The sequence below is a fragment of the Bos javanicus genome, chromosome 3 (genome assembly GCF_032452875.1).
Source record: "Bos javanicus breed banteng chromosome 3, ARS-OSU_banteng_1.0, whole genome shotgun sequence".
Lineage (NCBI taxonomy): Eukaryota > Metazoa > Chordata > Mammalia > Artiodactyla > Bovidae > Bos > Bos javanicus.
The window spans coordinates 88,956,245-88,979,627 of NC_083870.1; the positions used below are offsets into that span (position 1 = coordinate 88,956,245).

The following is a 23,383-nucleotide window of genomic DNA, read 5'->3' on the forward strand; positions in this document are numbered from 1 at the left end:
GCTTCTAACATACTGAATACTTTGCTCTTTTTTTTTTTTTAATGTTTGTTGTCTCTCCCCACCCACTAGAATGTTTACTCCCTGAAGTAGGGACTTTCCTTTTGTTCACTGATGTATAAAGAGTGTTCACAGGTGGCTCCGTGGTAAGGATTCCACCTGCCAATGCAGGAGATGTCGGTTTGATCCCTGGGTCAGGTAAATCCCCTGGAAGAGGAGATGGCGACCCAGTCCAGTGTTCTGCCTGGAAAATCCCATAGACAGAGGAGCCTGCTGGGCTACAGTCCATGGGGTCACAAAAGAGTCAGACATGACTGAGCATGCACGTATAGAGGTGTGTTTGTGATAGGCAGAAGAAGGACCCCCATAGATTTCCATGCCTTAGTTCTCAGGGCCTGTGAATATGTGGTGAAAGAACTATGCAGATAGAATTAAGATTAGGACCTTGAGAAGAGAAATTATCCTGGATTATCTAGGTGGGCTCAGTCTAATCACACAAGTCCTTAAAAGCTGAGACCGTTCCTGGCTGCAGAGAACCAGAAAGGTGGCAGCATGAGAAGGAATCAACCTGCGATTGCTGGCTTTGCAGTACATATGAGAAGGGCCACAAGCCAAGGAATCAGCGGCCTCTGGAAGCTACAAAAGGCAAGGAAATGAATTCTCCATTGGAGGCTTCAGAAGGAGAGGTAGCCCTCTTGACAGTTGATTTTAGCCCAGTGAGACTGTTGTTGGACTTCTGCAGCACTAAATGTAGCTACAGTTGTGTTGTTCAAAGCCGGTAAATTTGTGATGATTTGTTAGGGCAGCAGTAGAAAACTAATAGAGTGCTCAGTAAACATTTGTTGAAAGAATGAACAAGCGAGCCTCTTAGCAACACAGAGAGGTAAGTATTCATCCTCATTAAGAGGGAACAGTCTCAGCGAGGGGAAGCCACTTGGCTAGTGGCTCATAGTAGGTGATTAGCAGAGCAGTATCTCTAATCCAGTCCTCAGCCACCTCCATGGGTTTTCTCCTTGCTGATGTGTGAGGATGTTGGTTTGTTATTGATCTTCCCAGCCACACCCAGCACGTCGCCTGCTGATGCATCCTGGGATGAGGTGCGCAGCAGTGTGGGTTTGTCTCTGGGCTGAGAGAGCAAAGGAGAATGAAAGCAGTATTGCACCCTATATGCTGGAGAGACTTAACTAAAAACCTAAGCCCCAGAGCATGTGCTCTGTATGTACAAACAAGTAAGAGGGCCATCCAGCAGCTGCTTTGCTGGTACCTGCAAGAAAGCAGCCACATCTACCTTCAGCGTCCTGTCTTGGGAAAACGCTCGGGGTCAGGACATCCCAGGACCAGGGCTTAGTATTAGATCTGGGAAAGCAGTGAGCTAAAAACTTAATTTCACACCATCAGGTCTGAGAGAAACCTTGAAAGCAGTGCCCAGTTGTTAATATGAAGGGGTTGGTAGGGGCCACAGAACTGTAAAGTTGTGTTCTTTGAGAATTGGTTGTACAGACACCACAGATTTATTTCAGTGGATTTTGGAGCCTCTGTGCGTGCGGGTGAGCCAAGGCAGATGGTGTGTGCGGGAGAAAATAGTGGGGAGACTGGTTTCCTCATAAAATTTTTCCATTAAAAGCTTTGCTAGGGCGGTGGTGGGGATGCTTCTTGGACCTGAAAAAACAGAGACCAAATGAGAACCCAGTGAGCAATCTGCAGGAGTGATGTGTGCAACTTCGCCATACAAGGCAGTACTTAATCTACAGGCGTTGACACATCATCAGTATTTTAAGAGTAACGTCTTCTATATAAAAATACTCAAGAGCCTTATGCTTTATGCTCTGGCCCCCACAATGATTACACGGTCTCCATGCCTCAGTGTGAGAAGCCTGGATTGATTACCCAAGACTTGTTTCCTGTGGTTCTCTTTCCCTCTCATTTGATAGGTAGCAGTATCCATTTGTTTCATTATCTCCCGAGTTTGAATTGGAAAAATAAGCTAAATCAGAGCAGTCTTTCTTGAGTTATAAAACCAACCATGTGAAGATGCTCTGAATGCCATTCTGCTTGTATGTAACTAAGAGCCAGCTCCTCACGGTAATTTTGCAGGTGATTAGCCTGTCACATGGAAGCATCCCTTTGGGAATGACAAAGGAACACAAAGTTGTATTTCTTTACAATAAGCAGATTACCCCAGAGGTTTTTTTTCTCTTCCTCGTCCTCCTCCTGGAAGTCTCTGGAATGAAAATATTTTAGGAGAGGGGTGAGACAAGCTTGGGGGGGGGATATAGGAGATTCGTAGTCATTACCTGTTTACATTTCAGATGTCATCAGCAGGCTGTTATGTCTTGCCTGGCTGGGTTATGGAGAAGGACTTAGACACAGCCTCTCTGCTAGGAGTGCCCTTTAATTGTATATGTGACGAACTCCTCTTCATCTTGCGTGTCATAAATCGAAGGCTGCCTCTTCTATGAAGCCTTTCTTGATTTTTCTCATCAGACACAGACCTTAGCTCCTGCTGTAAAATATTCCATTGTGTGCTTGGTACTGCTTTATGTGTCTCCTTATTAGACTTATACCTGTATGAGCCGAGAGACCTATGCTATTTCACCTTTGTATCTCTATTGCTGCCATGCAATAACAGTAATAGTAAACGCGTTGTTGTTGTTGTTATTGTCATTATCATTGTGTTCCAGGCTTTGTACCATTCTGTGTTTCTGAATTATCTGAGTTGCTAATCACTTATTGAAAAGTATTCAGTATGTAGAATCATTTTGTCTGTATAGTCAAAGCTATGTTTTTTCCAGTAGTCACGTATGGTTGTGAGAGTTGGACGATAAAGAAGACTAAATGCCGAAGAATTGATGCCTTTGAACTGTGGTGCTGGAGAAGACTCTTGAGAGTCCCTTGGCCTGCAAGGAGATCCAACCAGTCAATCCTAAAGGAAATCAATTCTGAATATTCATTGGAAGGACTGATGGCTGAAGCTTCAATAATTTGGCCACCTGATGTGAAGAGCAGACTCATTAGAAAAGACCCTGATGTGGGGAAAGGTTGAAGGCAGGAGGAGAAGGAGATGACAGAGGACGAGATGGTTGGATGGCATCACCGACTTAATGGGCATGAGTTTGAGCAAGCTCCAGGAGATGGTGAAGGACAGGGAAGCCTGGCGTGCTGCAGTCCATGGGGTCGCAAAGAGTGAGACATGACTGAGCGACTGAACAACAATAATGTAGAATAATATTTTTTTTCTGTAAAGCAGAAATTAACATTATAAATCAACTATACTTCGATCAAAAAATTTTAGACAAAGTCACTTTACCAGAAGTTAATGTTCTTTGTCATCCTGTGATAGCAACTATTTAAAACGTTTTTTTTTTTTTAGTTATATAGAACATAGCAAAAATAATTTTTAAAAGCTGGAATAACTCATTTCCTCACACCATAGAAACATATGCTGACTGCCCTAAATTTTTTAAGATCAAGAGATGGTTTTTTAGAAGTCTCATGAGGATTTTCTGAGGTGCCAGGATATATGAATAACACAGATATAGTTTTTGAGTGTTATAAAAGTTGTTCACCCATTTAATAATAGTATGAATCTATACCAAATTTTAAAAAATCAGTATGAAAAGACAAAGGTGTTAAAATTACAAAGATGGTGTATAATTGACTCATATTAGGGAAAAAGAGTACTAGACAGTATGGTAACATACATGATTCTGTCAATGACTATTTATTGACAGACTGCTTATTAGGACCTACTCTGGGCTAGCTGATTTATCTGCACAATACCATATCACCTTTACAGCAGCACCGAGGAAAGATAAAGCCTAGGGGATTTGGGCCAGACAGTTACAGTCTTTCAGTTCAGTTCAGTTCAGTCGCTCAGTCGTGTCCGACTCTTTGCGACCCCATGAATCGCAGCACGCCAGGCTTCCCTGTCCATCACCAACTCCTGGAGTTCACCCAAACACATGTCCATCGAGTCAGTGATGCCATCCAGCCATCTCATCCTCTGTCGTCCCCTTCTCCTCCTGCCCCCAATCCCTCCCAGCATCAGGGTCTTTTCCAGTGAGTCAGCTCTTCGCATGAGGTGGCCAAAGTACTGGAGTTTCAGCTTTAGCATCATTCCTTCCAAAGAAATTCCAGGGCTGATCTCCTTCAGAATGGACTGGTTGGATCTCCTTGCAGTCCAAGGGACTCTCAAGAGTCTTCTCCAACACCACAGTTCAAAAGCATTTAGTTTGTTGTTAATTTCTCTAAGGCTTGATTTTCATATCTGGACAGTGGAGACAATAACGCCTACTTCATATTGTTGTAGGATTAAATTAAATAGAAACTGTGTCTAGCCTCTTGTAGTTATTGTTGTTCAGTTGCTAAGTTGTGCTGGACTCTTTGTGACCCCATGGACTGCATCATGCCAGGCTTCCCTGTCTTTCATCATCTCCCTGAGCTTGCTCAAACTCATGTCCATTGAGTCGATGATGCCATCCAACCATCTCATCCTCTGTCACCCCTTTCTACTCCTGCCCTCAATCTTTCCCAACATCTGGGTGTTTTCCAAGGAGTCAGCTCTTTGCATCAAGTAGTCAACATATTGGAGCTTCAGCTTCAGCATTAGTCCTTCCAATGAATATTCAGGGTGGATTTCCTTTAGGATTGATAGGTTTGATCTCCTTGCTGTCCAAGGGACTCTCAAAAAAGTGTTCTCCAGCACCACCGTTTGAAAGCATCACTTTTTGACACTCAGCCTTCTTTATGATCCAGCTCTCATGTCTGTACATGACTACTGGAAAAACCATAGCTTTGACTAGATGAACATTTGTCTGCAAAGTGATGTCTTTGCTTTTTAATATGCTGTCTAGGTTTGTCATAACTTTTCTTCCAAGGAGCAAGTGTCTTTGAATTTCATCTCTTCCGCCACTGTTTACAGTGATTTTGGAGTCCAAGAAAATAAAATGTGCCACTGTTTCCACTTCTTCCTCATCTATTTGCCATGAAGTGATGAAACAGAATGATCTTAGTTTTTTGAATGTTGAGTATTAAGCCAGCTTTTTCACTTTCCTCTTTCACCCTTATCAAGAGGATCTTTAGTTCCTCTTTGCTTTTTGCCATAAGTGTGGTATCATCTGCATATCTGAGGTTATTGATATTTTTCTTGGCAATCTTGATTCCAGCTTGTGAGTCATCCAGCCTGGCATTTGCATGATGTACTCTGCATAGAAGTTAAATAAACAGTGTGACAATATACAGTCTGCACATGCTCTTTTCCCAATTTTGAGCTGGTCCATTGTTTCATGTCTGCTTCTAACTGTTGCTTCTTGACTTGTGTATAGCACCTCCTAGGTACTCAGTAAATGTTTGTTGAATGGTCTGTTCAACCTTGACAAAGTGCTTGGCACATTTTAACTTATTGACAAAGATAATGAAAGCAGTAGCTACCATTAACTGAGTGTTTACTATATCCCAAACACTCTTCTATGAATTTCACATGGATTTATAAGTGAAATAATGTCTGTGTTTCCATTTGGCAATTGGAAAAACTGGGGCCAGATTGATGAGGTAACTTACGCACAATCAGTATTCATGAGTGATGGAGTTCTAAAACAAGTCCTTGACCTTCAACACAAAAGTTTCATTTCTTTCTTCCATGCATGTCTCAGCTTCCCTGTTTGCCCAGTGGAGCGAATGGTATATCATATTTGATGTGTGATTTGGAGATTAAACTTTATCCAGTGAGTGATGCTGAATCTTGTCATCATTTGAATAATTTGGGAGGTGGTTTTTCCAGCTGGTGAACAAGCAGACAGTATTGTTTGCTTTCCCTGGGGGCACTGCTTGAATGATGGAGGTCATCACGTGTGTTTCCATCCATAGGTAGCAGTTGTTAACAGGTAGTGGTCAAACTCTCACTAAAGCAGCTAAGCTATTCCTGGGGCAGAAGACCCAGTCTGTCTTTATTCCAAAAAAGTATTTATTACAAACCTGCCTGTGAGCCATAGTATTAATTTCATTCTGAGTAGATGATTCTTACTTTGTAGCTCATTAGGTACATTGGTTCATGCTTTAGACTGGAAGGAAGGTTTGGGAAATACTCCTGGTTCCACAGCTTCAAATGCAATGGGATGTGATGGAGTTCAAAAATCTATCTCATATTTTAAGGGCTATTAAAGATCATATACTTCGAAGTGTTTTCTTTGTGATGATGTGTTTTGTATGTTAAGCAGTGAGATTCCACCCATAACTCCACACCGTGAAGTTGGTAAAGGCCTGGAAAGGGGTTCTCAGGTAGCAGCCTCTCCTCACCACCTCCTCATTCTCACCTTCACGGATCCTCCTGTTAGGCCCTGCTGCTGCTGCTGCTGCTAAGTCTCTTCAGTCGTGTCTGACTCTGTGTGACCCCATAGACGGCAGCCCACCAGGCTCCCCCGTCCCTGGGATTCTCTAGGCAAGAACACTGGAGTGTGTTGCCATTTCCTTCTCCAGTGCATGAAAGTGAAAAGTGAAAGGGAAGTCGCTCAGTCTGTCCGACTCTAGCGACCCCATCGACTGCAGCCTACCAGGCTCCTTTGTCCATGGGATTTTCCAGGCAAAAAAAGTACTGGAGTGGGGTGCCATTGTGAGACAACTGCAAAAATCACCCTCAGGCCACCCACATCACAGTTTGAAAATTCTACATTAGCTTCAGCACCCCACAGGTACAGCTCAGCTGGTGACAGAGTCAGCATTGCAAAGCCAGGGTCTCTGGGCATTTCTTCCAGTGATCTTCTCACTTCCCCACCATTCATTTATGTTAAAAGGGAAACTAATCAAAGGTAGAAAATGCTTCAAGTAGCAGCCATTTCAGTAAGCACTGATAGCCTCCCTGTTCCCCTTTTGGGTTCATGAAAAAGGCTGTTAAACATATGTTCTTAACCCACCTCCAAGTTGCTGAGGCATGCTGTGCTGCGATGCCAAATTCAGTGCATCCCAGTGACTCCGTCTCCCTAATGCACTGCTAAAAATACGGAAACTCACATGAAAGCATATGTTGCCATTCGCCTTTGATTTGGGCACAGATCATTCAAGTGTGAAAACAAAATGAGTTGCTCCCTCCTCCTCATGCTCAGATTTTGCACATCTGCACTGTACTTAGGGGGGCAATTATAACTTACATTTTATAGGGCTTGGCAATTTCAGGAAGACACTTAATACCCAATATCTCATGTGATGATTAGGGGAGACATTCCAGTGTAGGCAGAGTTATGGGGCTTTATTTATACCCATTTTGGCATTGAGAAAGACATTCAGACTTGAGGTCCAGTGCCCCAGGATTTTCAACAAGGTCTTCAACTCTAAAACTCCTCTTATTTCTTTGATGGCTGCATCCCTCTCATTTTTAGGCAGAGGTGGAGTGTTCCCAGTTTTTGTTCTGTCGCCAAACTCACCTTGGGACTGTGCATGATAACTTAATGGCTGTTTCAATTGTTGGGATTGCCTGGTGGCTCAGACTGTAAAGAATCTGCCTGCAATGAGGGAGACCAGGGTTTGATTCCCTGGGTCGGGAGGATCCCCTGGAGAAGGGACTGGCAAGTCACTCCAGTATTCTTGTCTGGAGAGTCCCATGGACGATGGAGCCTGGCAGGCTATAGTACACAGGGTTGCAAAGAGTCGGACATGACTGAGTGACTAACCACACACATGTATGTTGTTAATTATTGGGAGACACTTGCCCTCTGGCATAGGAACTGCAGACAGGCAATGCCAGGATGGAATTCTCTTCAGAGATCTGGGGATTTGTGCTAAACATCTTCCACTTGTCTCTCTGGGTCCTGCCTCCACCCCACTCTGGGTCCTGGGAGGTGGACCTCTGTGATTCTGTTAGCCTGCTTGTCCTCTGGCTTCTGCTTTGTTTTCCTGGTGGCAGCATGGGCAGGGGGCTGATGGAGGGCCCCGAGTAAGGGTGGGGACTTTTTCTCCATCTCTCTCCCTTCAGGATTACCGCAGGCTGGCTGCTTTTTTCCGCCAGAGGTCACAGACCCATAGAATGGTCTTCTCCACCCAGCCTCTCGGTATTAAGTTCTAATAACCACTCTGGCTGTCCCTTCATGCTTTGGGGTTGTAACGGCTCCCCAGGAATGGCTCCTAGCCCTTCAGTCCTGCCCTGTCCCTTTTGGCTTCTCTGTAACCCTGCCTGCACCTTTGTACCTAGTCATTTTATTAACCTCTGCTATGGTCATCCCAGCTTGAGGAGGTCTTCTAGACTTTGCTGGGCCCTGACTGGTAGAAATTTCTGAGGTAACATAGCATCAACTGTTATTTTTGAGTCTTTGAGTCACTAAGAGGGAGGTCTCACTGGACAAAAGTCCTCTGTATTATCTTCTAGGTAGTTCTCTTTGCCTAACTTTCAAATACACCCTTCCTTGGTGGTAGCTAAAGTTGAAGACTATATATGTTAATATATAGATGCCTATGAAAAGTGAAAGTGAAAATCAAGTCGCTCAATCACGTCCGACTCTTTGTGACCCCATGGACTGTAGCCTACCAGGCTCTTATGTCCATGGGATTTTCCAGGCAAGAATACTGGAGTGGGTTGCCATTTCCTTCTCCAGGAGATCTTCCCAACCCAGGGATTGAACCCGGGTCTCCCGCATTGTAGGCAGACGCTTTACCATCTGAGCCACCAGGGAAGTCAGATGCCTATGATTCTCAAATTTTATGTGGGTGCAAATAACCTGGAGAGCTTGTCAAAATTTCCAGTTACTGGATGCCTCTCCCCAAAAACTCTGATTGTGTAGACAGGTAGTGGGGCTGGGATAGCTTCATTTTTAACAAGATTTGTGGGTGAATTTGATGTAGGTAGACCCTAGACCGCTTCTGAGAAATACTTCCTTATATCAATAGACTGCTTATCAGTTTTTGGCCTTTTAAGTTTGTTAGATTCCATAATCAAATTCATGTCTTGCAGGTGGACTTAACATAATTCACTGAGATTCTGTGTTCTTGCAAGTGTGTATGCATGCATGCATGCATGGGCTTAAGGGAAATTTTATTGAAAAGAACATTAAGCGAGATAGTGCCCTGTCTTGTCCCTTAATAAAACTAGTTGATGATGGTAATTTGTTAGTGGGCTTTATGTTTTGATGAGTCTCTTTGTCTTAGAACAGTTTTCTATTTTTCCCTCCACCTGTCCATTCACTCATTCATGACACATTTATTAAGCATCTATTATATGCCAGGCACTTTGCTAGGTACCAGAGATAAAAAAAAAAGTCATCCCTGTCTCCAAGAAGCTCACAAGTAGCTGAAAACAAACATGTAAGCAAATAGGTATTTTGTATTCATCCAACAGATATTTACTGAGCGCCCAATATGTTACCAGGGACTGTTTCTGGCCCTGGGGATACAGTGGTGAGTAAAACAGTCCGGTATCCCTGCGTTCATGCAGGGATGAACTTCATGTATGAATTCTTGCAGTTGATACTAATCCTCTAGCAGTAGACCATATGATGAGAAACAAAGAATCAAATTTTTCCTTACACCTAGAGGAGGCTAATGGACCTTTCCAAGCTAGAGCCATGTAGGCATTATTCCACCAGGCAGCACAGGCTTCCCCGTGACAGTTCCCATCAGTGAGCAAGACCGGACCAGACCAAAGCTGTGTGATACTCTGCCCGTTGAGCCGATCACTGTAAATATCTGACGACGGATTAGAGAAGCCCAGGGCTAGGAGTAGAAGGGGCTCAACCAGGGACTGCATACTTCAAAACTGCAGTGCTTTGCCATCAGCTCTGGCATAGCTGCCAGTGTTGGGAAATTTTTAAGAAAAGTAGCATATTTTCTGGGTTGGGTGGATATGGAAGACAGGACAGTGGAGTCATGAAGGGGGGACGCTGGGCTTTCTGTGTTACTGTTGGATCACTTGTAGTCCATCCCTTCCCATGCCTTGTTTATTTCTCCGTTAGCACACTCATCATGGTGTGTGACAGCTGTGTCCCTGCCTCTATACTTATATAAACTCCCAAAAGACTGCAATCACAATCGGGTCATTTTTCTATCCCTGGAAGCTACAGAAGGTGGTGCACAAAATGTCAGTTGAATGGAGGAATAGATACATGGATAGAACAGCTCCTTATTCAATATGCTGGGTACCGTATTAGATTCAAAGGAGATGGGAGTGAGTACATGCAGGTGGCTTCAGCCTGTGGTGGAAGCAGCCACTTATGTCACTACTGTGCAGGGTCCTGAGAATGATGACAGAGGGCCACAGGAGCTGCTGTCACCTCCGGGAAAACCTAGTGTGGTGGTTGAGAAGGGGAAGGGGCTGAGTAGTCCAGAGTTTGGACTCTAGAAACAAGCAGCTTGGACTCAATACCTGCCTTGAACATTTGCTAGCTCTGGGATCTGGCCACATGGCATATTCTTGTCTGTGCCTCAGTCTCCCTGTCTGACCAGCCACACAGGGGTCTAGTAGGATGAAATGTGCAAATCTATATAAAGAACTTAGTGCAGTACCTGGGTCAGAGCAAGCACAAGGGTTTAGAAGTGTGACTGCTATAGCCAGAATGTTGTGCTCCCCCCTCCCCCTGCCCTAGTTCATATTTGATCCCTAACTCCAATGTAATATTTGGAGGTGGGACTTTTGGAGGTGCTTATTCAGTCATGAAATTAAAAGACACTTACTCCTTGGAAGGAAAGTTATGACCAACCTAGACAGCATATTAAAAAGCAGAGGCATTACTTTGTCAACAAAGGTCCATCTAGTTAAGTCTATGGTTTTTCCAAGAGTGATGTATGGATGTGAGAGTTGGACTATAAAGAAAGCTGAGTGCCGAAGAATTGATGCTTTTGAACTGTGGTTGTGGAGAAGATTCTTGAGAGTCCCTTGGACTGCAGGGATATCCAACCAGTCCATCCTAAAGGAGATCAGTCCTGGGTGTTCATTGGAAGACTCATGTTGAAGCTGAAACTCCAATATTTTGGCCACATGATGCAAAGAGCTGACTCATTGGAAAAGACCCTGATGTTGGGAAAGATTGAAGGCAGGAGAAGGGCATGACCGAGGATGAGATGGTTAGATGGCATCACTGACTCAAAGGACATGAATTTGAGTAAACTCCTGGAGTTGGTGATAGACAGGGAGGCCTGGCATGCTGCGGTTCATGGGGTTGCAAAGAGTTGGACACGACTGAGCGACTGTACTGAACTGATTGGGTCATGAGGGTGGAACCCTCACGAATGAGATAAGTGCCCTTAACAAAGAGGCCCCAGAGAGATTCTCCCCCTTTTGGAGGTGAGGACATACTGTAGAGAACTACTTACAGAGTAGAAAGTGGACTCCATCAGATACCGCATTGGCTGGTACCTTGATCTTTCAGCTTCTAGAACTGTGAGAAATAAAATTCTGTTGTTCAAGCCATGCAGTCTGTAGTGCTGTGTCATAGCAGCCTGAGCAGACTAGGACAGGTGGCCTCTGTCATCAGAGGTGGGTTCATGTCTCACCTTGGCAGCTCCCTGGCTCTGTGGCCTGAGGCAAGGACATCACCTCAGTTTCTGCTACTCCTTTAGTGGTGCTCATAGTGTTGCGTGACTTCAAGGGCAGTTCTAGGGGTCAGCAAGCACCTGTGGGTCAACCACTTAACAGGATAGTAAGGACTCAGCTGTGGGAGGAAACAAGTGGGAGAAGAGACAGCTACTTGCTTGCTTGGAGTGCGTCCCTTAGGGTAAGATTGAGACTAAGCCCACAGGAGCACCATTGTCCCCATGTGTGCTTACGTGCTCAGTTGTGTCTGACTCTTTGCAGCCCCACAGACTGTAGCCTGCCAAGCAGGCCCCTCTGTCCGTGGAATTTTCCAGGCTAGAACACTTAAGTGGGTAGCCCTTTCCTACTCCACGGTATCTTCCTGACCCAGGAATTGAACCTTTGTCTCTTGTGTCTCCTGCCCTGGCGGATTGTTTTCCACTAGCACCACCTGGGAAGCCCTGCCTTGTCCCTATCAACTGCCAAATGTGCCGTCCTCTGGCACAGCCAACGATAGACCAAAGGGTCTATCAGGGTGATGAAACAAGCTGTAAATGAAGGTACCATCATTTCAGATTAGTGTCTCCAAAACCAGGCAGAAAGAACCCTGAGACCTGGTACATTTTGGCAAGTCATAGCAGGACCCGCCACTAGAAGATGGGATGCTGAGCCCTGTGAAAATTTAGGGAGGACTTTCAGCCTTCCAGCCTTCCAGGGTGGGCTTCTAGCTACACTCCTGGGATGAGGCAGAGCCCCCCCAAGTGCTGGCTGTATATTAAAATTTATGGAATAAATACTATGCGCAGGCCAGTTCCAAAGCAATTACATCATCATCTCAGGGAATGCAACTTAGGTGATTTATGAAAGGTCCATAAGTAACTGTAATGTGCCGTCAGGATTGAGACCTACCCAGGCAGAACCTTCAGAGGGCGCCAGGTTGTCCTCTATGAGAGCAGAGGCCAAAGAGATGATAGGGGCAGGGACTGTGGAGGGAATCAGCCATGTCTCTCAGAAAGGTTAAATCTCTTTGCAACTTAACACTTTCATTTTTCCCCCCAAATAATACAGCTCTGAATTATCTAGGCAGTTTACTCCGGGATAAATTTCTTTTTATGTAAAATATTGGTAGAATGCTAAATTGTATGGTCATTTCCTTCCATCAAAATTTTGCTTTCCAGGCAAGAATAATATGTTAATATAGATGTTTAAAATGAGTTAATAAAGATTTACATGTTCTTGATTTATCAGTGATTCATGCATTGAAATGACAAAACTTTGTACCGTTAGGTGATCCATATTATAATGGCTTTGATGAAAATGCTTATCCATTCTTAGAGCTTTTCTGTTTCTTTTCTTGTTTACTTTCCTGTCAAAATATTTAGCCCTTTCATCAATAATAAAATAATCCATTTGTTCATTCGACAGATGTTTACTGTTAAACTTTTTGTTTGTTAATTGTTTTGTGTGTTTTAATTTGTCACGAGTATACTTAGCATGCCTGTGTCAACAAATTCAGATACCTGCAAAGGGACCTGTCTTTCTGGGCATGCCATAGTAAGGATTTTCAAGCCAGAATTTTACTCAATTAAAATGCACATACTGCTTTTTCCCCTTTGGGATATGCTTCCTGGAGGGGTCTGGAATAGGCTGGAAAAATTATATCCAGTTCTCCTTTAATAATCCTTTAAATATCTTCTGATGTGCATTTCAGAATGGTGATGCAGATATAAAATTTGTAGTGGGAAAAAATTGAACTTGAATTTTATAAGACCCAGAGATTATGTTCTTGAAATATGTTCATGTCTGTGCCATTGTCAAGGGGAGCCACCCTCTCTGATTTATTCCACTTGGACCAGAATTTGCAACTGCTGATTTCCTTTCATCCACTTTTGCTAATAGATTCAGGAAGTAATTTCCAGATGTGGAAACAGTAGCTCATAGATGATAAAATGTAGAGCCTGGGCAATTTGGAAAGGAGATAAACTTAGTTAGTTTGAGAAGTTGAGATCTCTTCAGACCACTCCACCTTGCTTTGCACTTGCACTGTTCTCTTTTATTTTCCAGAAGGCAATGGCACCCCACTCCAGTACTCTTGCCTGGAAAATTCCATGGATGGAGGAGCCTGGTAGATACTCCATGGGGTCACAAAGAGTCTGACACAACTGAGCGACTTCATTTCACTCACTTCATACTTTGTCACTGGAGAAGGAAATGGCAACCCACTCCAGTATTCTTGCCTGGAGAATCCCATGGACAGAGAAGCCTGGTGGGTCATGGTACATGGGGTCGCAGACAGTTGGACACAACTGAAGTGACTAAGCACGCATGCTTTTATTTTCCATTAAATACAGGTGTTTGCAGCTAGGCCTGGAGGATTGTACCAGGACTGTTTCTGGTAAACACACACTCTCTGTCTCTCTCCAGGAAACTTTATATGCTCTTAACTGCTCACTTGGATTATCAGCCCAGCCATGTGTTGTTAAAATTTTATAGCCTCTGAGCATCATTAAGGGGTCATGGAAGCTGGTCAGGGGAGGCAGAGGGATGGAGCAAACAGACCAGCAGCTAAATGTGTCAATCAGTGGGCATCTTGATTTATTTGTAAGGTAGCCATGGAAGGGGAGAGAGGTTGAATTTTTCTTGTAAAGGGGATGAACCAAGAAGTTTATTATACGTTCGTCTTAAAGGTCACGTGTATGAGCGGAGAGAGTTCTTGAGGACAATATCATATTATTTCAAGATAATCTGCCATACATACTGTGCATGTTGGCACTATGAAAGCCAAGTGATAGTTTCTTTTTTTTTTCTTCTGTCTGGGCTCTTCAGCCTTTGGCGGGGGATGGGGAAACAACCAAAATAAATAGGAGCTTAGATGTATTATCTTGAAGGCAAGGGCTGTGAAAATCCTTTCGGGGAGCTTGTGTGCCAAAGCATGCTGTGTTAAGTCAGCCGGAGGTCATTACTGTTTTTATTAGGTGATTTTATTATAAATATGATTTGGGCCTCAATCATAAACAGATCCTTTATGTGTGTTTCTGAACATTCTGGTGGCTCCAAAGCGCTAAATTCCAAATTGGAATATTGATTGTCTGATGGTTGAATTACAGCCTTCTTCAAATCTTGAAGGAGGCCTCAGGGCCCATGTGTCTTTCTGGAGATAAGTTCTCGTAACTGAGAGATGTAAGGCCTTAAACAGTGGGTCCCACAAGGTGGAGAACCAAAGGCAGACTGGAGTACTGTTCTCCCCCTGGTAAATCAGGAGGTATTAAACACACCATTTTATGGCATGTATAAGAAAATTGTCATAATTTGTAAATGTCCCTGAATTTCCTCTCGGGTAAGGCAAACATTAATGCAGCCTGCACATGTTTATTATTTCCATGCAAATCCAACTGAATAGTTTTTTTTTTTGATTCTTTAGATTTTTTTTTTTTAACTTAACCACAGGCATCTTTCTCAATTTTCCAATTCTATAAATGTCCCTTAGTTTTAAAGTTTAACCCTAACATTTTTACAATGGCCAAACATACTTTCATCAGGATTTCTCAATATCAGCATTGTGCTCAGTCATTCAGTCATGTCTGACCCTTGTGATCCCATGGACTGTAGCCCGCCAGCTCCTCTGTCCATGGAATTTCCCAGCAAGAATACTGGACTGGGTTGCCAGTTCCTCCTCCAGGGGATCTTCCCAACTCAGGGATCAAATCTGTATCTCTTGAGTCTCCTGCATTGGCAGGCTGATTCTTTACCACTGAAGCCCTTCAATCTTAGCACCGTTGACATTTTGTGCCAGATAATGTACAGTATAGGATGGCTTGCAGTATCCTTGGCCTGTACCCAGAAGATGTCAGTAGCATCTCCTCCCACCATTCTGACAACCAAAAATGTCTTTAGATGTTGTCCCCTGAGGGGTAAAGAGCCTCTGGTTGAGAATCACTGCCTTGAAGTGGTGTCCACTCAAAGCACTTCGACATTCTAAACACAGAGCAAAGTGACATCTGAGAGTTTAAAAGGAGAGGCAAACTCAAACCCCAGGGATACAAACCCTTGTTCATATGTTAACTTCTCCTCGAGCAAGTGAGGCCTGAGGGCAGGGCTGGCTGTGTGTTTTCTGTATCCCCATGGCCTGGGACTTCGAGTCAAGTAATAGGCCCCTAGGAAATATGTGCTGGATGAAGAAGAAACCAATTACCTGTCTAAATATGTATTTAGCTTCCATAAGCATATTCTTTTATATATTTCTGTATGTGCATATGTATCCTTCCATAAAAACTTGGCTGAGAATTTTTTCTTTTCTCTTCCAGCATCTAACGACCAGCACATAGCAGATACTCAGTAGCTATAGGTTGAATGGCTACCTGGCATGTAAAAAATACATTGAAAAGATGAATTAACAAAACATCCATGGTCATGTGCCACCATAGATGCATTTTTGTGGCATTTACAGTAGTCTGAGGTTGAATGTGGGATACTCCACAAATGAACACTTAAGAGGCCAGATACTTTGCCACTTTTGAACATTACACTCAATGCCTTGGGGGCCCAGGTCCAGGGAGGCCTGATGAATCTTTTTGAATCTGCACTGGCAAGATGGAGAATGTTATGGTTCAGTGGGGGATGAATTATTTCATTTTACACTCCCAGATCATCACATCTGTGCATATAGCCACTTCCCATTCCCAGAACTGCCCTGGCTGCCCTGCCAGAGTTGTGGCCAATCTCACCATGATGACTGTATTTCCAAGGACTACATTTAAAGTTATAAACAAGTCAGAGCATCACAACCATTCCAAAGATTGGTGCTGAAACAGCACAAAAGTTTACTATTATTGGAAGGTATTTGAGATCACTTTTTAAGCTTTAGATTTAAATTTGTCCTGTGGGCTTGACCAGTACAGTGGTGTGATTTTTAAATGGACCGTAAAAAATATTTACAAGGTCCAGTGGATTTCTAGGTCGGGGCTCAAAGCTTGAGGAGGAAAGAAGAATCAAAAGGCACTTCAGTTAAAATCAGAAAAGATGGTTGAAATAACCTGGTTCAGCCTTCGTGAGTTACAGATGAGGAAATTGTTGGAGATGATATGACTTGTCCAAGGTCACAGATTTTTTTGTGGGAGGGGGGCTTGTCTTTTAAATATTTCTCACTCTTTCTCCCCACCCCACCCCAGTAAAATTAGCCCGAGATTCACACGCACGGATAAACAATAATTTTCCTAGATTGTTAAAACATAGATGTATTTGGACTTAGAAAATGATGATTTAAAAATAGTCAAGTGCAAATACTTTCTTTTACTTTGTGAGTAAACTGGAGGTCCAGAGAAGGGGACCTTTGCTATTATTTATTTAAAAAGCTAGTTACTAGCAAAGCTGCAAGTTGAATCCAAGAGTCCCTTCTGTTGAGTTTTCCTTTGGCAAAGCATGCAACTTGCTTATTATCTTATTTTGTACTCTCCTGATTGCAGTCATTTGTTAGCTGATATTTCCTGGGCAGCTGTTTATGCTGGACAAGAAGACACAGAGGTTTTCAGGACACGGGCTCTGCCTTTAGGAGCTCACATTTTGATGGAGAGACTGAGAAACGATCAGACAATGCCCACTGGATATAATATTCAAGATAAGAAGACTGTGTTTGGGGGCTATTAGTGGAAACTGGCAAAGAAGGTTCTTGCTGGAGGTGACACCGACAGCCAGGGAATGTGAGGGTCACCACAGGAGGAGTGGTGTGTGTTTATCACAGGGGCTGAGTGGAGCACTAAGCCAAAAAGAATGCCTGAAAAGAGAGTTAATTAGCCCAGTGCCATGCAAGAACATAGACCTTGATTCACGACCTGGTTTCCTAACTTCTTAGTTGAATGATCCTGGTTCAGTCCTTCATTGATGTCACCCTCGTTCTCCATAATGAGGATGCTCATTAATAATAACCCTTATTTTCATCATACTCACATGTGAACTTGTTTGAGTGCTAGGTCCCCAGCCTTGTACATGGATGTTCATCCTGACCACACGAAGAACCCCCATGTTCCAGAGGTGGAAGTTTCCCAGTAGGTTCAGAGCTGTCCATGATTTCATCTCAAGCCTAAACCCAGAGCCGAGCTTAGAACCTGTTCTGGCTCCAATTGTAAGACTCTTCTGAGGATTCAGTGGGCTGATCCCATTACAGGAAAATGTACGCCATTTGTTTTGTATAATAACATTCCTTCTGTGTCTACTTGGTAGGCCCTTGCTTGGGGACATATGTGTGCATAACTTGTATTTCTTATCCACAAATTTTCTATTCATGATATGAATGAGTAAAATATGGAAAAGGAAAATATTTATTTAGAATATCAAGTTTTGGGTCCTGGAAAGGGAAAATATTTCTTTCTGACTTTTTGATTCCTTCTTCTTAGGTAATCCCCTGACTTTATATTATCTTGATACTTTTTGAATTTTATTTTAAATTAACTTTTATTGGAGTATAGTTACTTTACAATATTAGTTTCTATTGTACAACAAAGTGAATCAGCTATGTATATACATATATCCTCTCTTTGGATTTTCTTCCCATTTAGGTCACCACAGAGCATTGAGTAAAGTTCCTTGTGCTATACAGTAGGTTCTCGTTAATTAATCTAGTTTATGCATAGTAGTGTATATATGCCAGTTCCAATCCCCCAATTCATCCCACCAACCTCCTTCTTCCCATGGTATCCATACATTTGTTCTCTACTTCTGTGTCTCTATTTCTGCTTTGCAAGTAAATTCACCTGTATCATTTTTCTAGATTCCACATATAAGCTATATTATGTGATATTTGTTTTTCTGACACTTCACTGTGTATGACAGTCTCTAAGTCTGTTCAGATCTCTACAAATGGCACTTTTGTTTCTTTTTATGGCTGAATATTATTCTGTGTGTATATATTTCAACTTCTTTATGCATTTCTCTGTTAATGGGCTTTTAGGTTGCTTCCATATCCTGTCTATTATAAATAGCACTGCAATAAACTTGGGGTCCCTGTATCCTTCTGAATTGTGGTTTTCTCTGGGTATATCCCTAGGAGTGGGATTGCTGGGTCATATGGTAGTTCTATTTTTAGTTTATTTTTTTATTATTATTTTTTACTATTCTCTATAGTGGCTGTATCAATTTACATTTCCACCAACAGTGTAAGAGGGTTCCTTTTTCTCCACACCCTCTCTAGCATTTATTGTTTGTAGATTTTTTGATAATGGCCATTCTGACCGTGGTGAGCCGATACCTCACTCTAGTTTTAATTCACATTTCTTTAATGCTTAGTCATGTTGAGCGTCTTTTCATTTGTTGTGGCCATTTCTATGTCTTCTGCCTAGGTACCAACCCCAGTGGAAGGGCTGGATCTCTTTCCTACCCTTCTGTCATCCCACGGTTTGAGTTCTTACTTCCATTGATTAAGCTCTTGCTCTCTGCCAGCCACTGTGATACATCATCACAGCATTCATAGCAGGAATGAGGACATCAAGGCCTGGAGAGGTTGCCTGACTCTCTGCTAGCAAGCAGAGGAGGTAATGTGCAACACAGGGTCTGTCTCTCTCCATCATCCCAACTTTAACCATTAAGCAATATTGTCTGTCTTCTTAATTCTTTGGGGAAATTTTTCTGCCGCTATGATGAAGCAAATGTAATATTCACTTTTCTAGAGTCCCAAGCGGAGAAGGCAATGGCACCCCACTCCAGTGTTCGTACCTGGAGAATCCCAGGGATGGGGGAGCCTGGTGGGCTGCCGTCTATGGGGTTACACAGAATCAGACACGACTGAAGCGACTTAGCAGCAGCAGCAGCAGCAGAATCCCAAGCTATTTCCTTTCAATCCCTATTCAGCTGTCCCTTACCATCAAGTGTGGCTTTTTCTTAGTGTGTTTCTGATATCAGCCTTTGGCTAGTTTTCGGAGGTGAGAGGAAAAATACCTCTTGGGTATGTTTGCTTATATGCAATGGAAAGGCACGTGCCTGGCATGATACTTAAGACTTGAACTTACAAGGTTTCTTTGGGTAGCTGCATTTTGGGGAGCCTTGTTGTTTTGCTGACTTGATTCTCACAGCAGTGTGCCGACATAGCTGTGACTGCCTTCATTTTACGGAGGTAGAGATGGAAATATGCAAATATAAACTGACACCAGTCCTAGAATCTTTGAAAAACTGATGCCCACTCCCAGTAGGTCTCTAAACACATGTGTAGCTCAGGTCCCCAAACATGTAAGACATCTAGCACTGATGGAAACTGTCTTTCACACTCCAGGGCTCTTGCTTTTTTCCAGGGTACCGTTTTATGTGAGCTTTGTACAGTCATTTTACATTTCTGTGCTTCATTCTTCCCATCTCTTCTAAGAGATGCTCAGAATAGTGATGGGGGTTAGAAACACAGGTGCTGGAGTCAACAGCCTGGGTCCTCTCTTTTTTGCTCCCCAGCTGTGTGATGGTGGATCAGTTCCATCATTTGGAATCTCAGGTTTTGAAGTGAGGATAATGACAATACTAATCTAATGATATATCTATCAAGATGAAATAATTTACGTAGATATAATGCTTACAATAGTATCTTAACATATGGTAAGCTCTTTCTATATGTATTAGCTACTATAATTATGAACTGGCATTATTTACCATTCAAACATTTCATAAGCCACTACTGTGTGCCAGACACCGTACTGGATAGTAGGGTGGGTTCCTGGCATCCCTTTCAGCTCTGACGTTCCATGAAGGATATAAACAGCCAGACCCTCCATCACTGGTGGAAGCATTGTATGGTTCGCTTCAGGGGATATTCTGACTCTCTGCTTACAAATTGTTATGTGTGAAATGAAAAATGCATTTAGCTGTTACTTTCTTTTACCCATCTTGTTCATGTAGGTGGATTGTATTTTACTATCTAATTAAGAGTAATGGGAAAAAAATGGAAGGGAGCACATTTGTAGCTGATGTGTGGGTTGAAGTTTCCTGAGATGAGAAACAAACTCATAAACAAGAGAGACAATAGCACTATTTAAATGAGAAAATCCACGGATCGCAGCATACTGAGTACTGCCATTTTGCTGTTTTGGGGCCGGGAGAAGGAGAGCATGAGCATATTTGTACATAGTGACCTTGGTCCTGCAAAGAACAGGACACATTTGGATATGAAAATTATTTTCACCCTGTCATATTAGCATCATCCTATCTTTCGGCACACCTTTCCACTGCTGCACAAATCAGAGATAAGTCCGGGCCCTCACACACCCAGATCAGAAGAGGATAAACTGAAGAGGCTTAGCCTGTTTCCTCTCTTTGGGAACTAGCATGTGAACACCAGTTTCTCCTTGCCTCCAGTTTACAGAATTTAGCCACACATACTGGAAAGAGCCTGTTACTTTAGGGTTAGTTTATGACTCCTGCTCTTTTAATTATATATTCCTCGCCACCCTTGAATAACACATATCTTTCTGAGGCTCTTGCCTTCTTGGGAGTATGGGGGCACAGAATTAGACTTGGCCTGATATCCTGTAAAGAAAGCTGAGTGCCGAAGAATTGATGCTTTTGACCTGTGGTGTTGGAGGAGACTCTTGAGAGTCCCTTGGACTGCAAGGATATCCAACTAGTCCAACCTAAAGGAGATCAGTCCTGGGTGTTCACTGGAAGGACTGATGTTGAAGCCGAAACTCCAGTACTTTGGCCGCCTGATGTGAAGAACTGACTCATCTGAAAAGACTCTGATGCTGGGAAAGATTGAAGGCAGGAGAAGTGGATGACAGAGGATGAGATGGTTGGATGGTATCACCGACTCAACGGACATGAGTTTGAGTAAACTCTGGGAGTTGGTGATGGACAGGGAGGCCTGGAGTGCTACAGTCTATGGGGTCGTAGAGAGTCAGACACGACTGAGTGACTGAACTGATATCCAGAGCCTGGTATAGTGGGAAGTGCATGGTCTTTGCAGACAGAGAGACCCCACCTGACTTGTGGCCGCTCCTCTTTACTGCACTGCTCAGAACCTCAGTTTCCTCTTTTGCTAATTGAGCACAATATTAGCTGTGTCTCCAGGCTGTTGCAGGGTCTAATGGTGTGTCATGTGTTTGGTTGGAATGTAGTAGTCCATTTAAATTAAAATGTTGGGCCCCCTTAGACCTGTTTCTTTATCATGAAATGCAGAATATGTGCAAAAAATTTATGACCTCATATGTGGACAATTAATGAACAAATGCGATTCATGGGGTTGCAAAGAGTCGGACACGACTGAGCGACTGAACTGAACTGAAGCAAATAAAAATAAAATGAAACTCCAGGTACCCACTCTCCAGGCCACGAAAGAGAACACTATAAATCACTCGAAACTTCCTAAGATCTCCTTGATAGCATCTCCCTGCCTACTCCCCAGGTAACTTCTAGCTTGAATCTCATGTCAGTCATTTCTTTGGTGTCTTTTCATAGGTCTCCCTAAACAATTTGTATTTGATTTCATTTTTCTGGCTTTTGAACTTTACATAAATGTAATCTTACTGAAAAACACTTTTGTTTTGCGTTGTATTTTCAAAATGTCTTGCCATCTCTGCATGTAGCTATAGTTCAGTAATTTTTGCTGCTGTGTAGTATTCTGTTCCTAGGATCTCTCTCTATCTAACCTAGTAATGGAGTCATTTGGTTAGTTTCTACATTTTTCACTGTTATAAAATATGTTGTTATCAATATTCTATCCCTTTGGTTTTGAAGCTGAAAAGGTCTTTCCAGATGGTTTGTTTCTTTTTGATGTCTGATCTTATTTGTTACTCTTAGAATATGGTGTTTTTGACTGGACTCAGACTTAAAGGCAGAAGCTCTCAGAGGGGACAGCCTGCATGTCTTGGGAATCTGTTCTTGGTATTTTTCTTTGGGCTGCTTCATTCTTATGGTGCAAAGTTTAGCACATTCTGCAGCCTCTTCCTTGTTTTTCTTAGTATGCTGTTTCTTCCGAGCAATAGGCCAACATCTGTGTTGCAGAACACGTTTAATAACAAGACGCTGAATCTCAGGTGCTTTGGTTCTAGGTTCCTTACCTTCATTGTTTAGGGGCTTTCTCACAGCATACTGGCAGACCTCATCTTCTTTAGAGAGATTAGAAAGTCTGCAGATTCTGCTAGCTCCTTTGGGCCCCGGGCCATGAGGCATAGTAGTATCAATGAGTCCAAAAATATCCTTCTCCCTCTTTTTAATGATGATCAAATTGAGAACATTCAGATTGGCACCCACAGTACAACCTCGTATAGACTTGCACTTTCTTTCTCCAGTCCTCCTTGGTCTGTAACAGGAATGCCCCTTACTCAGTAGCAGGTGGGCTCAGCCATGGGTCAAGACACCCTACTTCATGGGGAAACCTTGTTTGTGGTTCCCACCACTAATTCAGGCCACAGAAACTTCCATTCTTCACTGGAACATCAGCAGCAACTTGTGTGGCCGTACACTTCTCGTGAAAGGTGTAACGTTTTCATTCACTGTCCACTGCAATGAGTTTCTGGCGGCCAGTGGGAGGGAAAGAGATGTTCAGCTTCATCCCGAAGCAGCCGACCACCTCCGAGGCACCATGACAAAGAGCTGGACAGCTTTTTTAAAAATAAAAATGCTGTGCTTCCTTATTTATGGCTGCACCGGGTCTCCATTGCTGTATGCGGGTTTTCTCTAGTTGCAGCGCTGGGGGCCATTCCTCATTGCAATGTGCAGTCTTCTCGTGGCAGTGGTCTCAGTAGTTGGGGCTCACAGGCTTAGTTGCCCTGGAGCATGTGGGACCTTCCCAGATTAGGGCTCAAACCAGTATCCCCTGCATTGGCAGGTGGATTCTTAATGACTGGACCACCAGGGGAGCCTGAAACAGTTGCTCGGCCTAGTTGTTTTCCATATCAGACAGCTGAGGCCTAAGAGAGCAGGGCGAGTCCC

At 43.1% G+C, this 23,383-nt stretch overlaps 1 protein-coding gene and 1 pseudogene across 6 annotated transcripts in view; one reads left to right on the forward strand and one right to left on the reverse strand.

Moving 5' to 3' along the window:
- The window catches only part of DAB1 (DAB adaptor protein 1), a 1,337,206-nt gene that overhangs the window by 915,556 nt on the left and 398,267 nt on the right, over positions 1-23,383 (forward strand). The gene's annotated exons all lie outside the window — the stretch shown is intronic.
- Positions 986-23,081, reverse strand: LOC133245218 (small ribosomal subunit protein eS6-like; annotated as a pseudogene).